At 47.7% G+C, this 17,268-nt stretch overlaps 1 protein-coding gene across 5 annotated transcripts in view; it reads left to right on the top strand.

The window, feature by feature from the left end:
* The window catches only part of LOC146060207 (choline/ethanolaminephosphotransferase 1-like), a 552,072-nt gene that overhangs the window by 437,952 nt on the left and 96,852 nt on the right, over positions 1-17,268 (top strand). The gene's annotated exons all lie outside the window — the stretch shown is intronic.

Raw genomic sequence — 17,268 nt, 5'->3', positions numbered from 1 at the left:
TATCTACAGGGTGTGTCCACAGCAGTTATAAAACGCATTCTATTTTAAAGCTTAAACATCAAAAGTTATATTTTATTTACTAACATTCATTCATCTATATCAGCGATTCCCAACCACTGTGCCGCGGCACACTAGTGTGCCGTCAGCGGTGGTCTGGTGTGCCGCGATGCGCTGCCCGGCGGCATAACACTGGTGCCGCAGACCAGCGATGGATTGGCCTGCCGGGATGCTGGGTGAATCTCCAGTGGGCTGTTCCCATCCTCAGGGCAGCCGAGAGGAATGCCGGGCCCCGGTAAAATTTTGGGGGCGGGGCCTAAGTGTGTGTTGTGGGAACCTCCCACACTTAGGCCACGCCCCCAAAATGTTTAGAGGAGGGTGAAAGAAAACTCTAAAAACTGTAATCTCAGAAGCACCACACACCTACAGCATGTGCTGTGCTGACTGCAGGCTCAGCATGACCTCTCACGCTGTCAGTGAGACACTCATGCTGAGCCTGCTGTCAGCACAGCACATGCTGTAGAAGTGTGTGCTGCTGTTGCTACCCGGGAGGGATGGAGGGGGAAGGGAGGGGTTAGACCAGGGCCCCTGCGGGGCCCCTTCAGCAAGTGTGGGCCCGGGTAATTAGTACCCGCTCCCCCCCTCTCTCGGCTCCCCTGCCCATCCTCACTGTGTGGCCAGCCCACCCTGTCAGCATAAATCTTCCGTTTGGCCAGACACTTCCAGGATTTGCGTTCCAAGCTATGGAACCAAACCGGAAGCAGTGAAACTACAGTATATGTATCTGGAGGAGGCTGGGGATGCTTGGAGAATATGCAGGCAGCTGACGGTGATGGATTTACCACTAAATCCACACAGCCGCGGCTCTCAGACCCTGCCACCGCAAGCAGCTACAGCTGGGACCACAGAGAAAGTTTGCTTGAAGTTGATGGGAGCCAGTGTATGAACGGAGGCTCCCACACCCGGCCAGCAGCCTGCAGGAGAAATACCCCTTCCCCCCCAGTGCCGTGCAGCCAGGTGAGACCCCTATTCTCCAGAAGATGCAGCCCCTCTACTGCTATCTGCCTGCTCACATTTATTCAGGTGAGGGCAGCTATGAAGGAGGGGGCATGCTGGGTGTCAGTGAGTGAAGGAGGGGGCAAGCTGGGATGCATAGTGAAGGAGGGGGCATGATGGGTGTCAGTGAGTGAAGGAGGGGGCAAACTGGGTGTCAGTGAGTGAAGGAGGGGGCATGATGGGTGTCAGTGAATGAAGGAGGGGGCAAGCTGGGTGTCAGTGAGTGAAGGAGGGGCATGATGGGTGTCAGTGAGTGAAGGAGGGGGCATGATGGGTGTCAGTGAGTGAAGGAGGGGGCAAGCTGGGATGCATAGTGAAGGAGGGGGCATGATGGGTGTCAGTGAGTGAAGGAGGGGGCAAGCTGGGTGTCAGTGAGTGAAGAAGGGGGCATGATGGGTGTCATTGAGTGAAGGAGGGGGCAAGCTGGGTGTCAGTGAGTGAAGGAGGGGGCAAGCTGGGAGGCATACTGAAGTAGGGGGCAAGTCAACAATATATGAATCACTGTGGAGCAATGTGTGAAATTCCTTGGGTGCCAATTTGTTTAAAACTTGTATTACTGTGGGGGCCTGTATGTTTTATTACTGTGGGGGCCAGTGTATTTGTTGTATTTTTTCCATTGTGGATAATGTGTGTTTTTTTGCTTAATTTTTTATCCACGTGGGGGACTGATGGTGTGCCTTGGCAACTTTGAAGGCTTGTCCAGTGTGCCGCGAGCCGAAAAAGGTTGAAAATCTCTGATCTATATGATTACTGTATAAAGCGTGCCCCAAAAAACCTACCGGTTCCCTTTTAGTCTTTTCTTGTTAGACTATCTCTTTCAGTGTGCATTTAACATTGTAAGCACCCATCAGGGTGTTTGTACAATTAAAAATCGCTTTGCATCGCAGGCATCGCATGTCGCTATATTGCATGCGATGCGATGCACTACTATGGAAATCGGGGGCGCCATGCTAGGAAACAAGTACCCACCCCCATTATCCAAGTCAGCCCAAAGGGTGGCGAGCGGACGCGGAAAACGTTCCCGAAGTGTGGCGAGGGGATGCGGAATACATGTCAAGTAATCAGTGTCCGCTCGCCACGGTTCGGGATCGTGCACTCGCCACGCTTTATAACATCATCTCCATGCCAATGTGGATAGTGGGGGTATGAACCGGTCGGGATGACGCGTACTGCGTCCGCTCGCCACGCATCGGGCTGACTTGGATAGTGGGGGTGTGCAATGATGGAATTGCATTTAAATTAGCCGGAAAACGTAGAAAATCAGCCAAAAAACAGCCGCTAAATCGCATCCAATTTTTGCATGCGATTTGCGGCCGATTTCGCGGGCGCCCTGATAATACACAAGTACCGATTGTTTTTTGCGGATTGTCTCCAAAATCAAGGAAACAAGAGATGTGTCAATCGCACAGGACAAAAAATTTTGGTTGAGAAGTAGGACCCTCTATTGAAATGAGACAATAGTATTTGTCTATATATCATGAAGGTGTGCAACCATAGGACAAAAAATTGGTATAAAGAAGCAGGGAAAGAGCAGTATGTCCTTTTTCTGGTGCAACTGAATTGTTAAAACTTAACTTTTATTGAATATTTATAAAATGGCTGCGAAATATAAAAAACACATTTAACACAAAGGAGGTTAATCTGGTTGGTGCGTAAATCTCCGAATTCTTTCGGAGCAGTCCGCACGCCACGCTGTGCGGACATCGTCCGAAGAAACGGCCACCGGACCTCTGAATACGGACAGACTCCCACTAGAAGAACAGGGCGTGTTTACGGACGACATCCAAACCTTGCGTGTGCGGTGGACACACACATATTCTGCACGGTCTTACAGCATATGCACGGTCTTACCGCGTCAGAACGGACGGGAACCTGCCCGTACGCACCGATGTTACTGGTGAATGTAAAAGTGACATGTATATTTATATTAGTGATAGCAAGTTCTGTCCATTGCTTGCAGTGTAAATGTGTGTAACAATTGCAGCCGTGCTTTGAGCATATATTTGTGTGTTTTGTAATGGTCCATTTAAGCTGCAACGGTTCCAGTTGAAGCAATAACAAGAGTGTAACTAATGAGTAATGAGTAAAGGAGTGGATTGTATTGTGTTCAGCTGACATTGGTTCAGGTGCACCCGTACTGATTGGGCGTTCCGAATGCCTAGCACATGACCGAGTGGTGTCCGCAAAGCAATACTTGCTTATGAAGACCGCATATTTCCTGCCTTTTTGTTCGTGTGCAGTCGGTGTGCTGTCCGAATGCACGCCTACCAGAATTAGTGCACTCCCTCGTGTACGCCCATGTTTACGCCCAGTTTAGCCCACTTTGAAACTACGCCCCTGTGTACTTCCGAATGATGCCCATATTACGCCCATATTTCCTGAGTGAATGCGGTGCACATTTCTGTACGGTATTAGTGAGAACGAGTACGGAGACCTTGCGTGGCACATTCCCACGCATTCGTAGACGGCAAAAAAACGCCATCCGAAAGAATTCGGAAATTTACGCATCGACCAGAATAAGGCCCAAAGTGAGATAGACACAACGAGACAATCAAGTGTTTTTTAAAAAAGGTGGCGAGCAGGTGGCACATTATATTATTATTATTATTATTATCAATATTAAAATTTGCAGTTTCTTATAAAGCGCAGCAGATTCCGTTGCGCTTTACACAGTCTCAGTGATCGTTCTTTATTAGTTGTGAACTTGTTTTGCTGTGATTTATAATTAGTTTCTCACGTTTTTCCCTTAATAATGGCTAAATAGCCTGGGTGTCAGGGCTCGCGCGGGTAGCTCCGGCGCTAGCCCGGCGGTTTCCCTGCAGCACGTCCCAGCTGTTGCTAGACAGCCGGGACGCCGTCGCGTCACTGGACGCGGCCGCGTCATCATGCCGCGTCATCCGGCAGACGCCGCCGTGCACCCAGGACCGCCTCCACAGCCTCTTCCCCCATGGCCGCAGCGGTTGCCTAGGCGACGGGGGACGCCAGGCAACCAGGCGGAAGGGGAGGACTCTGGCTCAGCCGCCCGCACAGGTAATCAGCCGCAGCTGCTCACCATTGGCCGGCTGTCTGTTTAAACCTTTTCACTGGGACATTCAGCCGCCGGTTATAGTTCTGACCTTGCATCCTGAGTGTTCCCGGTTCCTGGCTGTCTTGCTCAGTTCCTGCCTGTCAGTGGGTTTCCTGTTGCAGCGTCCAGCGTCCCTATCCACCTCCTGGCTACTATCCTGGTGGGGGATGCAGTCAAAATCCCGACGGTCAAAATCCCGACGGTCATAATACCGACAGCAATTGACAGAAAGTCAAAATCCCGACATGGTCAAAATCCCGACATTTAAAATCCCGACATGGTCAAAATACCGACAAGGTCAAAATACCGACATTTAAAATCCCGACAAGTTCAAAATACCGACACATAGAATGTAGACAGGTGAAAAAGTCAACATGACTTTCGGGCGACAGGTCGCGAGGTCGACATGGGTTTTTCACTGTTTCTTGACCCGACATGTGCCGACAGGCGGTATTTCATGCCCTACCATCCACTAGGGCGTGGTGGGAGAATAAAATAGTGTGCCGAGCGTAGCGAGGCACCGTGCCCGAAGCATTGCGAGCGCAGCGAGCTATGCGAGGGGCTGCGGTTGACTTCCAACTGTGTCCATGTCGACTGTGTCGACATTCAGGTAAAAAAACTGTGAAAAGCCCATATCGACCTCGCGAGCTGTCGCCCGAAAGTCATGTTGACTTTTTCACCTGTCTACATTCTATGTGTCGGTATTTTGAACTTGTCGGGATTTTAAATGTCGGTATTTTGACCTTGTCGGTATTTTGACCATGTCGGGATTTTAAATGTCGGGATTTTGACCATGTCGGGATTTTGACTTTCTGTCAATTGCTGTCGGTATTATGACCGTCGGGATTTTGACCGTCGGGATTTCATACCGAATCCCCTGGTGGTACCCTTCCTTGCCTGCAGCAGTCACAGTTCTCAGATAAGTTGGGATTTCTCCCTTACCTTCTTGCTCTGAGATCACTGTGGTTTTATATATTTTGTGTCATCTTCATAGTGTATTGTTACACCCGTATCCCACGGTACTACCCCGTGGGGTCCGCACTCGTTTTCTTATATTGTGTCATCTGGAGTGTATTGTTACACCGGTACCCCCCTGGGTTCGCAAGTATTCTTTTCTTATTGTGTCAACTTATGTGTATTGTTACATTCACTGGTAATCGCATTACCTCAGAAGTTTCCTAGTTACGGGGCATTCCTCACCCCCGCCCTTAGGGCTGAGTTGTCCTCACCGGTTGGTTCAGTTAGCTTTACCCTTGTTTACCTCTGGCCTTGGCGGCCATGTTGTCACTCGTAAGACCAGGTGGCATCGGGGTTGGAGCCTGACTAACGGGCTCCTTCGAACGCGGCTATTAGTGGTGAAGGTTAGCTTTTGCACGCGTCCGCCAACCCCAGTCGGTAGCAACGGAGTTAGAATCGGCGAGGACACCCGTGTCCCTAACATTATAACCGGCCAATACCAAGCCCTGTCTCATTTTCCATTGCTATCATGGATCCTGCACAGCAGGCCACCGGCCATGCTCTGGTAGGTCAGATGCATTCGCTTTCACAAAAGCTCCAGGAGCTTACTCTCCGGGTCAACACACAAGAGGAGCGGGTCCATGGTGTTGTGTCTGCTTCAAGAAACCCTGAGCCCAAACTTAGTCTCCCAGATCGATTTTCTGGGGATCGTTCACATTTTTACAACTTTAGGGAGGCCTGTAAATTATATTTTAAACTCCGCCCGGTCTCATCTGGCTCTGAGTCCCAATGTGTGGGCATAATTATTTCCCTCCTCCAGGGGGATCCACAGACCTGGGCGTTTGGACTCCCAACTGGAGATGTGGCTCTCTCCTCCGTTGACTCTTTTTTTTCTGCTATGGGCAGAATGATCGGTCCGCCTCAGTGGAAGCAAATCTTCGGGCATTATGGCAGGGTCAGGGTACTGCGGAGGGGTATTGTACTCAGTTTAGGAGATGGGCTCCTGATTCAGGGTGTAACGACCCGGCCATGCGCAGTCAATTCAGGATTGGGTTATCTGATGGTCTTAAGGACGCTTTGGTCCATTATCCTTCTCCCACATCTCTGGATGAGATTATGCAGCTAGCCATCAAGGTAGACCGACGGTTTTGTGAACGTCAGAGGGAGAGAGAATCGGGAGTGTTCTCCTCTCACTCTTCCGGGGATACCCCGGAGATCCCGGGTGAAGAGCCTACGCAGATTGGGGCCACTCGCCTTTCCGCCTCCGAAAAGAACCGCAGGAGGCTCAAGGGCTTGTGTCTCTACTGCGGAGGCCAGGGTCATCGTGCTGTGGCCTGTCCTCTGAAGGCGGGAAAAGACAGGGCCTAGGTGACTTCGGGGGAGTGCACTTAGGCCTAACTTGTTTTTCCCCCCTAGATTCTATCTTAATTAGTGCCACCCTCTCTTTTGGGAAGCAGGTGTCGGAAGTTTAAACCTTCTGTGTCATATTTTGTAGCAGAGAGAAATTTGTAACAATCTGTTGCAAGTGCTGAGTGTGGGGAGTGACAGTTTAAATGGTTGTATTTCTAAATTCTTTAAGCTATTATGTCGTTTTCTCAGGAGGTGGACTGATATTCTGAATTCAATAGGGGCTTAATCTTTGAATGGTGTGTATTCCACAATGGGTATATTATATGTTAACCCCTTAAAGCTGTTATTAATGTCAATCCTGAACCACACTGAGTTCAGATTGGTCCAATGCTCTTATAGTGTGTATGATACAGCTGAAAGGACCGGCTCAAGATAAATGTATATTTAGCAATCAAATGTCATTCAACATAAAGCATCCAGAGCTGTTCTTAGAGCTTAGATATTATTGATCCTCAGTGATCAGGGAAAGGGGAGCATGGAAGATAGACCAGTGCACAGGTAAAAAGTAAATGAAAATTATGTAACAGTACGTTCAGTCCACAATAGCTTGAGGATATTTGTAAGAGAGAACAAGCTCTCTAAACATTTAAGGGAAGTGGAGGTGCGCCCTTGAGAGTAATTGGAAGTATGTAGGAAGGACAGGAAAGACTCTCTTTTTCTTGGGGCACTCTTAATTAAAGTAATCCTAGGATGATCAGTCAATAATCGATGCCAGGTTTGCATCTGATTAGCACCTGAGGAAGGGTACCCTCATACGCGCTTGGCTATCTGAGCAAACATTTATAGGGGCTAGTAACACAATGTTTGAGGGTAGGTGATCCCTCCAGCAAGTGGCAAAGGTTTAAAATTTAGCTTTTAATATTTTATTTAAAATAAGGTACTAGACAGAACATTTACAAACTGTTTGTCACACAAACATTTAAAACATAAAACCAAAAATTATATTAATCTCACTTGTATATTTGTGCCTTAATATATGTGTTTATCCTCTCACGTCCTGGCACCTATTCCGGTGATTAGTCAGGATTGATTACTGTATCATAATTCAATAATACGAGAAAGAGAGGAAAAAGACAGTGAAGGAGACAACTTGATTAAGTTATACAGTCTATTTGGCTGTCTGCCAGCAAGTTGTATGTTGTAAGTCAGGCCTGAACTATGTCAAATTGGTAACAATTTCTCCTTTAAGTCTCTCTATATTTTTGCAACAATCTGGTTACACTGAAATTTTTTACAAGGGTGAACAAGGTATCACAATACAATGTTGCAGCTCTAGACAGTACAGTATGATACTGCCAGTCTAGGGGTGGTTATACTGAAGAGGTGAAAAATATAGGAAAAAACATCACAATAGTATATTGACAATGGTGTCACAATATGGCGTTTTTGAGTACGCCTGAGTAATGCAGACCAGCATAAGAGAGTATGGATACAATTTTATTTAGGTAATTACTGTAAATACTCAATTAGTTCCTGCTGATCCAGTTACAATTGTAATAAACAGTTTGAGTCTCCCTTTGGTTAGACCTCTTATGGCCCATACACACTTAGAGATTTTCATTTCAAAAGACTTTGCCAAAATCTCTGAAAGATAAATCTTTCACCAAAGTAGTGCGTACACACTGAGCTATTTTCCCCAAAGAGCTAGAGATTTTCAGGAGGCGAAAGACTTTGCTGAAAATCTTTCATACAAAAAGGCTATTTACATAATGGGCGGGGTTCGAAATCCAAGGGTGGGAGCAACGGCCCTTTTATTTCAGTGCATTTCTGTTCTTGGTGCCTGATTGAAAACTGATCGCTGGGCTGCATATATTCAGAGCCCAGTGATCAAGTACACGCCGCCCCACCCGGGGAAATCCATTCACCTGCGCCAACAATGTATAATCTATTGCCATAATAAGGGTTACCACCTTTGTTTTGAAATATTCTCTTACAGTGGCCCACTCCTTAACCACCCACTGCCCGCCTCTTGATCGGCCTTATAGTGTTTTTTTTTATTATCTTTGCTAAAAAAATCTATTTTGCGCACCGTAATGCCACTTACACATTATGCCACACATTGTAATGCCCATTACATGTTATGCCACACACTGCGATGGCCATAATGCATGCTATACACCGTGATGCACACTACGTCACATACCATAATGCCCATTACAGATAATGGTACACACTGATGCCCATTAAATATTATGCAACACACCATGATGCCCATTATCACACACCGTAATGGCTATTACATATGCCACATTAGTGCCGCTTACCTACATGTTAATTGCTGGGGTAATGTATATATTGTTAGCCTGCGCTGGCAATGTATACATTGCCGCCATAAAAATTATACATTGGTGGCCAGTGGTGCCAGTAATATATACATTGCTGGCATGTGCCAGCAATGTATATATTACTGGCATATATATATATATACACATTGGTGCCCAGTGGTACCAGTATTTTATAGATTGCTGGCATGTGCCAGCAATCTATATAATACTGGCTTATATGTTATGCATTGGTGCCCAGTGGTACCAGTAATATATAGATTGCTGGCATGTGCCAGCAATCTATATATTACTGGCTTATACGTTATGCATTGGTGCCCAGTGGTACCAGTAATATATAGATTGCTGGCATGTGCCAGCAATCTATATATTACTGGCTTATACGTTATGCATTGGTGCCCAGTGGTACCAGTAATATATAGATTGCTGGCATGTGCCAGCAATCTATATATTACTGGCTTATACGTTATGCATTGGTGCCCAGTGGTACCAGTAATATATAGATTGCTGGCATGTGCCAGCAATCTATATATTACTGGCTTATACGTTATGCATTGGTGGCCAGTGGTACCAGTAATATATAGATTGCTGGCATGTGCCAGCAATCTATATATTACTGGCTTATACGTTATGCATTGGTGCCCAGTGGTACCAGTAATATAGAGATTGCTGGCATGTGCCAGCAATCTATATATTACTGGCTTAAAATCTCATCCATGTCCGATTGCATGCATATGTCAGCCGGGAGCCGGGAGCCGGGGGCGGGGCGTTCCTCCGGCCTGACTCTGTGTGGCCTGGCCGGGGAGACTGTCGGGCGCAGGAGCGGAGCGTGGCAGTGTGGCGGCGTGGGAACGGCGGCGGGGTGAGTATACACCGGTGGGGAGACGGAGGGAGGAGGCGACGGTGAGGGCGACAGGGGGTGGTGGGGGCGGCGGGGGGCGGGAGCGGCCGGTCAGCTGGGCTGAAAGTCTCTCATCTTTCAGCCCGGCTGCCATACACACCTGGCGATGATGGCTCAAATATGAGCCATCATCGCCAGACGTGCTGGTAAAACCAGCAGACGGCCCACTTTGCTAGCGATGATGCGGGAGCGCGCATCATCGCTAGTCGGGCATCGGTGGTCCATACACACTTGCCGACTTTAAGCTGAAACTCGCTCAAAACGGCTGTTTTGAGCGAGTTTCAGCTTAAAGTCGGCAAGTGTGTATGGGCCTTAAGTCCTTGTGCTGAATTTAGGTAGATAAACGTCTGAGCAGTGTCATACATTCTTTTGATACTGTGTATGGGAGTAAATTTCCAGAAGGTAATGGCAGTTTCCTGCCTCTCTCTCCCGCAGAGAATGGAGGGAAAAGTACATAAGGAGAATTTAGAGGAAAAAGCCGTGAAAAAGGGGAAGATAAGATGGAGAGAGATAAAGTTCAGGGGAAAGGAAGTAATAATGTCGTTAGCAAATGGAGATCCAAGATATAGTTCTAGGTCTGATTCTCACAGCTGTGGAAATAGGTGATCCCAGACCGACTTTATATACCCATAACCCATAGTAGGTCTCCTCTCCTGTTTTAGCAGAAGTTCCCCATCTAATGTCAGCTGCCAGTCAGTGTATGGTGGGCTTTAGGGTATTGTGGGGGACCACCCTTCCTGTGTGGAGTTCAGGAAAAGGAAGAGAATAAAGGCCCTGCGGCTCTCTTAGTGATAAGCAGCTGCTGCCCTGCTTTATATACCTTAAGTTAGGAGCGGAATTAATGCATGTGCACAGGAGAGGTCACCCTTCTCCTGAAATGCTTTCAATGCCCCTAACTGGTTACCATCAAGTTACCTCTGATGGGCCTTATGGGTATGGCGGGTGAGTTGGCTTGTAATATACACAGATGGGGAGTCACTTGATAGAGCTTAGAAATAGTGGGGGTACTGCTGGGGTTGGGGTGATCCTCCAATCCCCCTGTTTAGGATGGTCCCAGTGCAGGGTGGAGTGTTTAGGACCAGAACATCCCACAGATACCCAGCCGCCCCATGACCTGGAACTATCATCACAAGACCTCAAGATGATTGAAATACTGGAGGAACTACAGGACCCTACTCACTCCCAAGGGCAAGGAGCAGCACGACCCATCCTGAAGAAAAAGAGTAGCTTCATGCCACAGGAGAATGTAAGCACGGAAATAAAAATCTTCCTGGATACGGTATGAAGGGACATGAATCATCTCATGACCCAGGTGGGCAATAGGAGAAATTTGAATAACAATCTCACACTGAAAGAACGAGAGACCCTGAAAGACATTTCCTCATGGGAGGAACTGGTCATAAAACCCTCTGATAAAGGGGGTAACATTGTGCTCTGGCCAAAAGACCCCTACATGCAAGAGGCTAACAGACAACTCCGAGACCCCAAATGCTACCAACAGATGACCCTCAACCCCACCAACAACTTTAAGATCCTGTATGATAGACTTATAAACCAGACACTTTAAGATGGAGTCATCCTCAAGAGTGAACACACTTTCCTGACAACAGAACACCCCAGGTCACCTACCTTCTATATGCTCCCCAGTGCACAAGAACCTTAAAAATCCCCCAGGAAGACCGATAGTCTCGGGGATTCAGAGCTTATCAGAACAAGCCAGCATTTTCTTAGACAAACATCTAAGACATCACGTGCTCACACTTCCATCCTATGTCCAAGACACACGCGACATACTCAAAAGGATCCATGATGTCCAACTTGAGGAAGATCAACTCTTGGCCACATTAGACGTGGAAGCACTTTACACGTGTATAGAGCACAACTTGGGTCTGGCAGCAGTAAGGTACTTTCTTACAATTGAAGGGATGACCGATTTCTGGGAATTTCTCCTTACACTTCTGGAATTTGTTCTGAAAAATAATTATTTCACTTTTGATGACAAATACTTCCTACAAACCCGAGGAACAGCAATGGGCGTGGCATGCGCACCAACTTATGCCAACCTGTTCCTCGGGGGGGTGGGAGAGGGAGTATGTCTTCTCTGAGAAAAATGATCAACACACTAACAAGATCATATCTTGGGTCAGATATATCGACGACATTATGGTAATCTGGCACAGAGATCGAGAAAGTCTGATTGAATTCATTAACAGCTTAAACAGCAACAGCCTGAATTTGAAATTGATTCATCAGGATGAGATCACCTTTCTTGACCTAACCATATATCATTCCGACAACAACCATCTGCAAACCAAATTGTATAGAAAAGAAACCCCGACTAACAGTCTACTAGTCTCGGACAGCGCACACTTTCCTCCCACTATCAAGAACCTTCCTAAAGGGGAATTCTTACGCCTGAGGAGAAACTGTTCCACCAAAGAAATGTATACCATCCAGAGCGAAGAACTAACCTCAAGACTTATAACACGTGGATACAGTAAAAGGTCAATCAAAAGTGCCAAACATTATGCACTCAAATGCCAAAGGGAGGATCTCCTTTTCTCAACCACAAAAGCACAGGCCACCACAGAATCATGAGGTTCATTACTATTTTTTGTGATCAATGGAGAGACCTACAGAACATGGTCCAGAAACACTGGCATATCCTGGAAATGGATCCTGACCAAATGGAAATCACGTCCACTGGCCCTCAATTCAGCTGGAGAAGGGCCAAAAATCTGAGAGACCGACTAGTCCAGAGTAATTTCCAACGAGTACCCAGAATACAACCCAAAATCAAAGGCACATTCCCCTGTGGCAAATGCAAAGCCTGCATACACATAAAGAAGAGTGACAGGGTGGTGAACCGATTCGGTAGAACTCTTAAAGTCTAACAATTTATGACCTGTGAAACATCAGGGGTCATATATTGTCTGGAGTGTCCCTGCGGTCTCCGATACGTCGGGATGACCAGCAGAAAACTCAAGCTCAGGCTACTGGAACATGCCGGCAGCATAAGGAATGCTGAAACGGACACACTCAAATTTAAAAAATTAACATCAGTAGCCAGACACTTCCGGGCCAAACACAAAGGATCACAACATGAACTAAAAGCCTTTGGATTGGAATGCGTATGACTAGGAATCTCAGGAGACCTCCACAAAGAATTACTGTGCAAAGAAAGTCACTGGATTTTCGAGCTAAACATGGTCAGCCCTGGAGTACGACGAGATCGGGGCGGGCCACGGCAGCACGGACGTGAACGTGGCGTGCTCCCCTCCCCCAACATGTCTCCCGGCATGAGCTGCTGAAATTGATCCCTCCCTACTCCCCCGCTATCCTGATCTGCCTGGAGCACACTCACGATCTTGCGGGCGGCATGTGACTGTAGCCGGCTGGCTTCTCTGGGTTCTCCTCTGCCGCCGTGCTGAAAGCTTTGTGCCTCATCAGCTGCTGCCTGTTTCCCCTGGCGTCTGACGTCACTCGGCCGCGCCAAGACTGTAGGCGCTCGGCTGGTTCCCGGCAGTAGGCGATTGTTCATGGGGACAAGTGGGGATCCGCTGCGGCTGAAGTAATTTGCCTACCACGTCTGAACCCCTATTGTCCGGAAAAGACTGCTTGACACAAAAAACGGCAAATGCTGTATCCCCCTATACAGCATTTGCCGTTTTTTGTGTCAAGCAGTCTTTTCCGGACAAGAGGGGTTCAGACGCCGATGCCAACCAGTAATCGTGAGTAAACCCTGGTAATCTTGGCAATAAGGCTTGCTGGCTTGAGTGGACTGAGACAGTTGAACAGCTTTATTAACAGACGCCCTGCGACTGAAATGTGCATTTAAACTTGTACTGTTCCATCTGGTTCAGGTATTAACGCAGCTTGCAAGTTAACCTGCGCCCTGCTGGGAAAATAGAGCATTACTAATCCTGCCTGATAATTTCACCTGGACTGTTTGAGTCAAGCTGCTGAGGTGCCAAATTAACAGACGTTACCGTGGCGGTAATATACATTTAATAAGGGCTGCCCCATCGGGCTCAGTTGAAGGGTAAAATTAACCCTGGTAACCTTGGCAAAACGGCTTGCTGGCTTGAGTGGACTGAGACAGTTGAACAGCTTTATTAACAGACGCCCTGCGACTGAATTGTGCATTTAACTTGTACTGCTCCATCTGGTTCAGGTACTAACGCAGCTTGCAAGTTAACCTGCGCCCTGCTGGGAAAATAAAGCGTTACTAACCCTGCCTGGTAATTTTACCTGGACTGTTTGAGTCAAGCTGTTGAGGTGCCAAATTAACAGACGTTACCGTGGCGGTAATATACATTTAATAAGGGCTGCCCCATCGGGCTCAGTTGAAGGGTAAAATTAACCCTGGTAACCTTGGCAAAACGGCTTGCTGGCTTGAGTGGACTGAGACAGTTGAACAGCTTTACTAACAGACGCCTTGCGACTGAATTGTGCATTTAACTTGTACTGCTCCATCTGGTTCAGGTACTAACGCAGCTTGCAAGTTAACCCGCGCCCTGCTGGGAAAATAAAGCGTTACTAACCCTGCCTGGTAATTTTACCTGGACTGTTTGAGTCAAGCTGTTGAGGTGCCAAATTAACAGATGTTACCGTGGCTGTAATATACAGTTAATAAGTGCTGCCCCATCGGGCTCAGTTGAAGGGTAGATTAACCCCTGCCCTGCTGGGGGGAGCCAGAGGGGCCTCATATTTAGTCTCCAGGGGCTCAGTTGATGGATATATAGCTCCTTAACCTCACCAGTATGGGCAAAACTGGGCAGAATACAGCCGCAGCTAGGCTGGAGAAATATGCCCGTAATCAATCCCAGCTTGGCAGTACCTCACAATCTTCTACACCAGCGGCCTCACCCGCAAAAGGCAGCAATATACAGCCGCCCTCTGATGTTACCCTACAGCAGGTGCTGGAGGCAGTAAATAAGTGTGAATCCCGTTTACTCGAACAGTTGGGCATTGTACAGACCGACATCTTGTCGATCAAGAACGATATGGAAAAGACAAGGGAACGAGTTACAGAAGTAGAGACCAGAGTTTCCCAGTTGGAGGATAGTGTTGCTCCCCTCAGTACTCAAGTAAAAGCTATTTCCTCTCAAGTACAGGAACTGCGCCATAAGCTCACAGACATGGAGGGGAGGTTAAGGCGCAACAATGTGCGCTTTTTGGGGTTCGAGGAACGGGTGGAGGGCAAGGAGGCTGAGAAATTTCTGGAGGACTGGGTAATTCAGGTATTCGGCAGAGAGTTCTTTTCGGACCAGTTCTCGGTGGAGCGTGCTCACCGTATCCCTTCCCGCCCACCGGTGCCTGGGGCTATGCCACAAACCCTTATTGCTAAATTCCTGAACTTTAGGGATCGGGACACTTTGCTGCGCCTCGCTAGGGAAAAAGGGGACTTGCTCCATGATAGCAGAAAAATTGCTGTTTTTCCAGATTTTCCCATTGAGGTTCAACGGGATAGAGCGAGATTTAAGGAAGTCAAAACTCGTCTTCGTGAGCTGGGTTTGAAATATACTATGTTGTATCCAGCCAACCTGAGGGTTGTGGTAGATGGAGCCACCAAATTCTTCCCGTCCCCAGGGGAGGCAGCTAGCTGGCTGGACATTACGTTTTCCGGCAAGCGCCAAGTTTTGGCTAAGAAGCCAGAATGACATATTTGTAACTGTTTGCAATTACGGTTGTTTATTCTCCTCTCTTTTTTTGCCACTTGAGTTAATATGTCTTAGTGGGGGGGGGGGGGACTAGGAGTGGGTGTGTACTTAACTGTAATTATATAAGCAGACTGGGAGATGTGGGAGGGGGGGAGGGAGGTGGTTTGGTATTGGTAGCCCCAAAAGAAGAAGAGAGGGTTAACTGGGCGAGGGCTCAAGGTATGCCTTGGATAGGCAATACAGGGTGGGGGGAGGTCTGGGGTAGGGGTGATGTTAGTTGTTTTTTATGTATGTATTGGTATGCGGGCCGCACCCCGTTTAGGTTGTTATCCACGCAACCCAGGAAAACATGGTTACTGCTTGGGCCGCGATGGGGATCCGTTGCTTAAGTTGGAATGTGAGGGGCTTGAACGAGAGAATCAAGAGGGCCCTGGTCTTGAACCAGTGCAAGAATTATGAGGCCGACATTATTTGCCTCCAGGAAACCCACCTGGTGGGGGACAAATTGTTATCTTTAAGGCGGCCATGGATTGGTTCTCTGTTTCATGCTCCCTTCACTAGTACATCCCGCGGGGTTTCCATTTTGATTAGGAAGACATGTGCCTTTGTACCTGGAACAATTAAAGTGGATCCTGGGGGTAGGTATATCTTTTTAGAGGGGCGGATTAACCAGACTAGGCTTTGTATTCTTTCCGTTTACATTCCTCCACCCTTCTCATACGAGGTTATTAGAGAGGCCGCAGAGTTCGCGGCAGACTACGCCGATTCCCAAATAATTTGCTTAGGGGATTTTAATAAAGGTCCTTGACTCCCGGATTGATAGATGGAAACCTGGCCAGAGTTTGAGGAATGAAGGGAGTAAATTCAGGGACTTTATTGGAGATTTAGGATGGTGTGACCCCTGGCGTATCAGGAATCCAGCACGAAAGCAATTCTCGTGCTATTCAGCGTCGTATAAAGTATTCTCAAGAATTGATTTGGTGCTGGTTTCCCTTGGTCTGCTAAACAAAATTCGGCAGATTGACTACAAGCCCCGTGGAATCTCAGACCATTCCCCGTTAATTATTCAGCTTGACCTGGATATTGATAGGGGGTTTAGTTATTGGAAGCTGCAACCCTTCTGGTTAGCTCAGATGGATGATCAAGATGACTTAGTAACCAGGATGGAGGAGTTCTTTGAAATAAATAATGGGACCTCAAGCGGCATTGTGGTCTGGGAAGCCTTTAAGGCTTATGCCAGGGGCTTACTGATCAACAAGATCGCGTATTTGAAGAGATCTCACAGGCTTAGGTCCCTAGAACTAGAAAATCGTGTTTCTGAACTTGAGGCTAAATACGTTATAACAGGTCTGGACGTGGATAGATCGGCTTGGCATGCCGCCCAGCAGGAGTGGCTGGATTACAAACAAAATATTGAGTCGCGTAGATTAACAGTGGGGGATCACCGTAGGAGTGCCAACATGGACCGTTCTGGGAAGTGGTTGGCGCTATTAGCGAAACAGGATTCATCTTCCAGGACGATTTCCAGCATTAGGGGGTTATCCGGGGAACTGGTTTCAGATACCCCCTCAATTGCATCGGCCTTTGCCGCGTATCACAGTGATATCTACCAATATATATATATAGGATATAGTGTGGCGGCACTCCAACGGTTCCTGCTGGATGTCTAAAGAAAATAACACGGTGCCTTCCGTAAAAAGAGCCCAAGAGGACCTCGGGGTATATGAGACTGGTTGGCGGCGGCACTCGTAATAATGGACAAATAATCACCAGGAGACTGGATGCATTTCCAACGTTTCGAGGCCGTGTGCCTCTTTATCAAGGTGCAAATAGACAGGGATACAATGCTAATAACATACCTTTATCCCCTTCCGTTGTGACCGGCGCCCACGCCAACGTCTCCTCCCGGCGCCGTGACGTGACGTCATAGTTCCG

The sequence above is a fragment of the Crinia signifera genome, chromosome 2 (genome assembly GCF_055691185.1).
Source record: "Crinia signifera chromosome 2, ASM5569118v1, whole genome shotgun sequence".
Lineage (NCBI taxonomy): Eukaryota > Metazoa > Chordata > Amphibia > Anura > Myobatrachidae > Crinia > Crinia signifera.
Note: the sequence above shows the minus strand (reverse complement) of the source record. Positions and strands in the feature narration are given on the sequence as shown.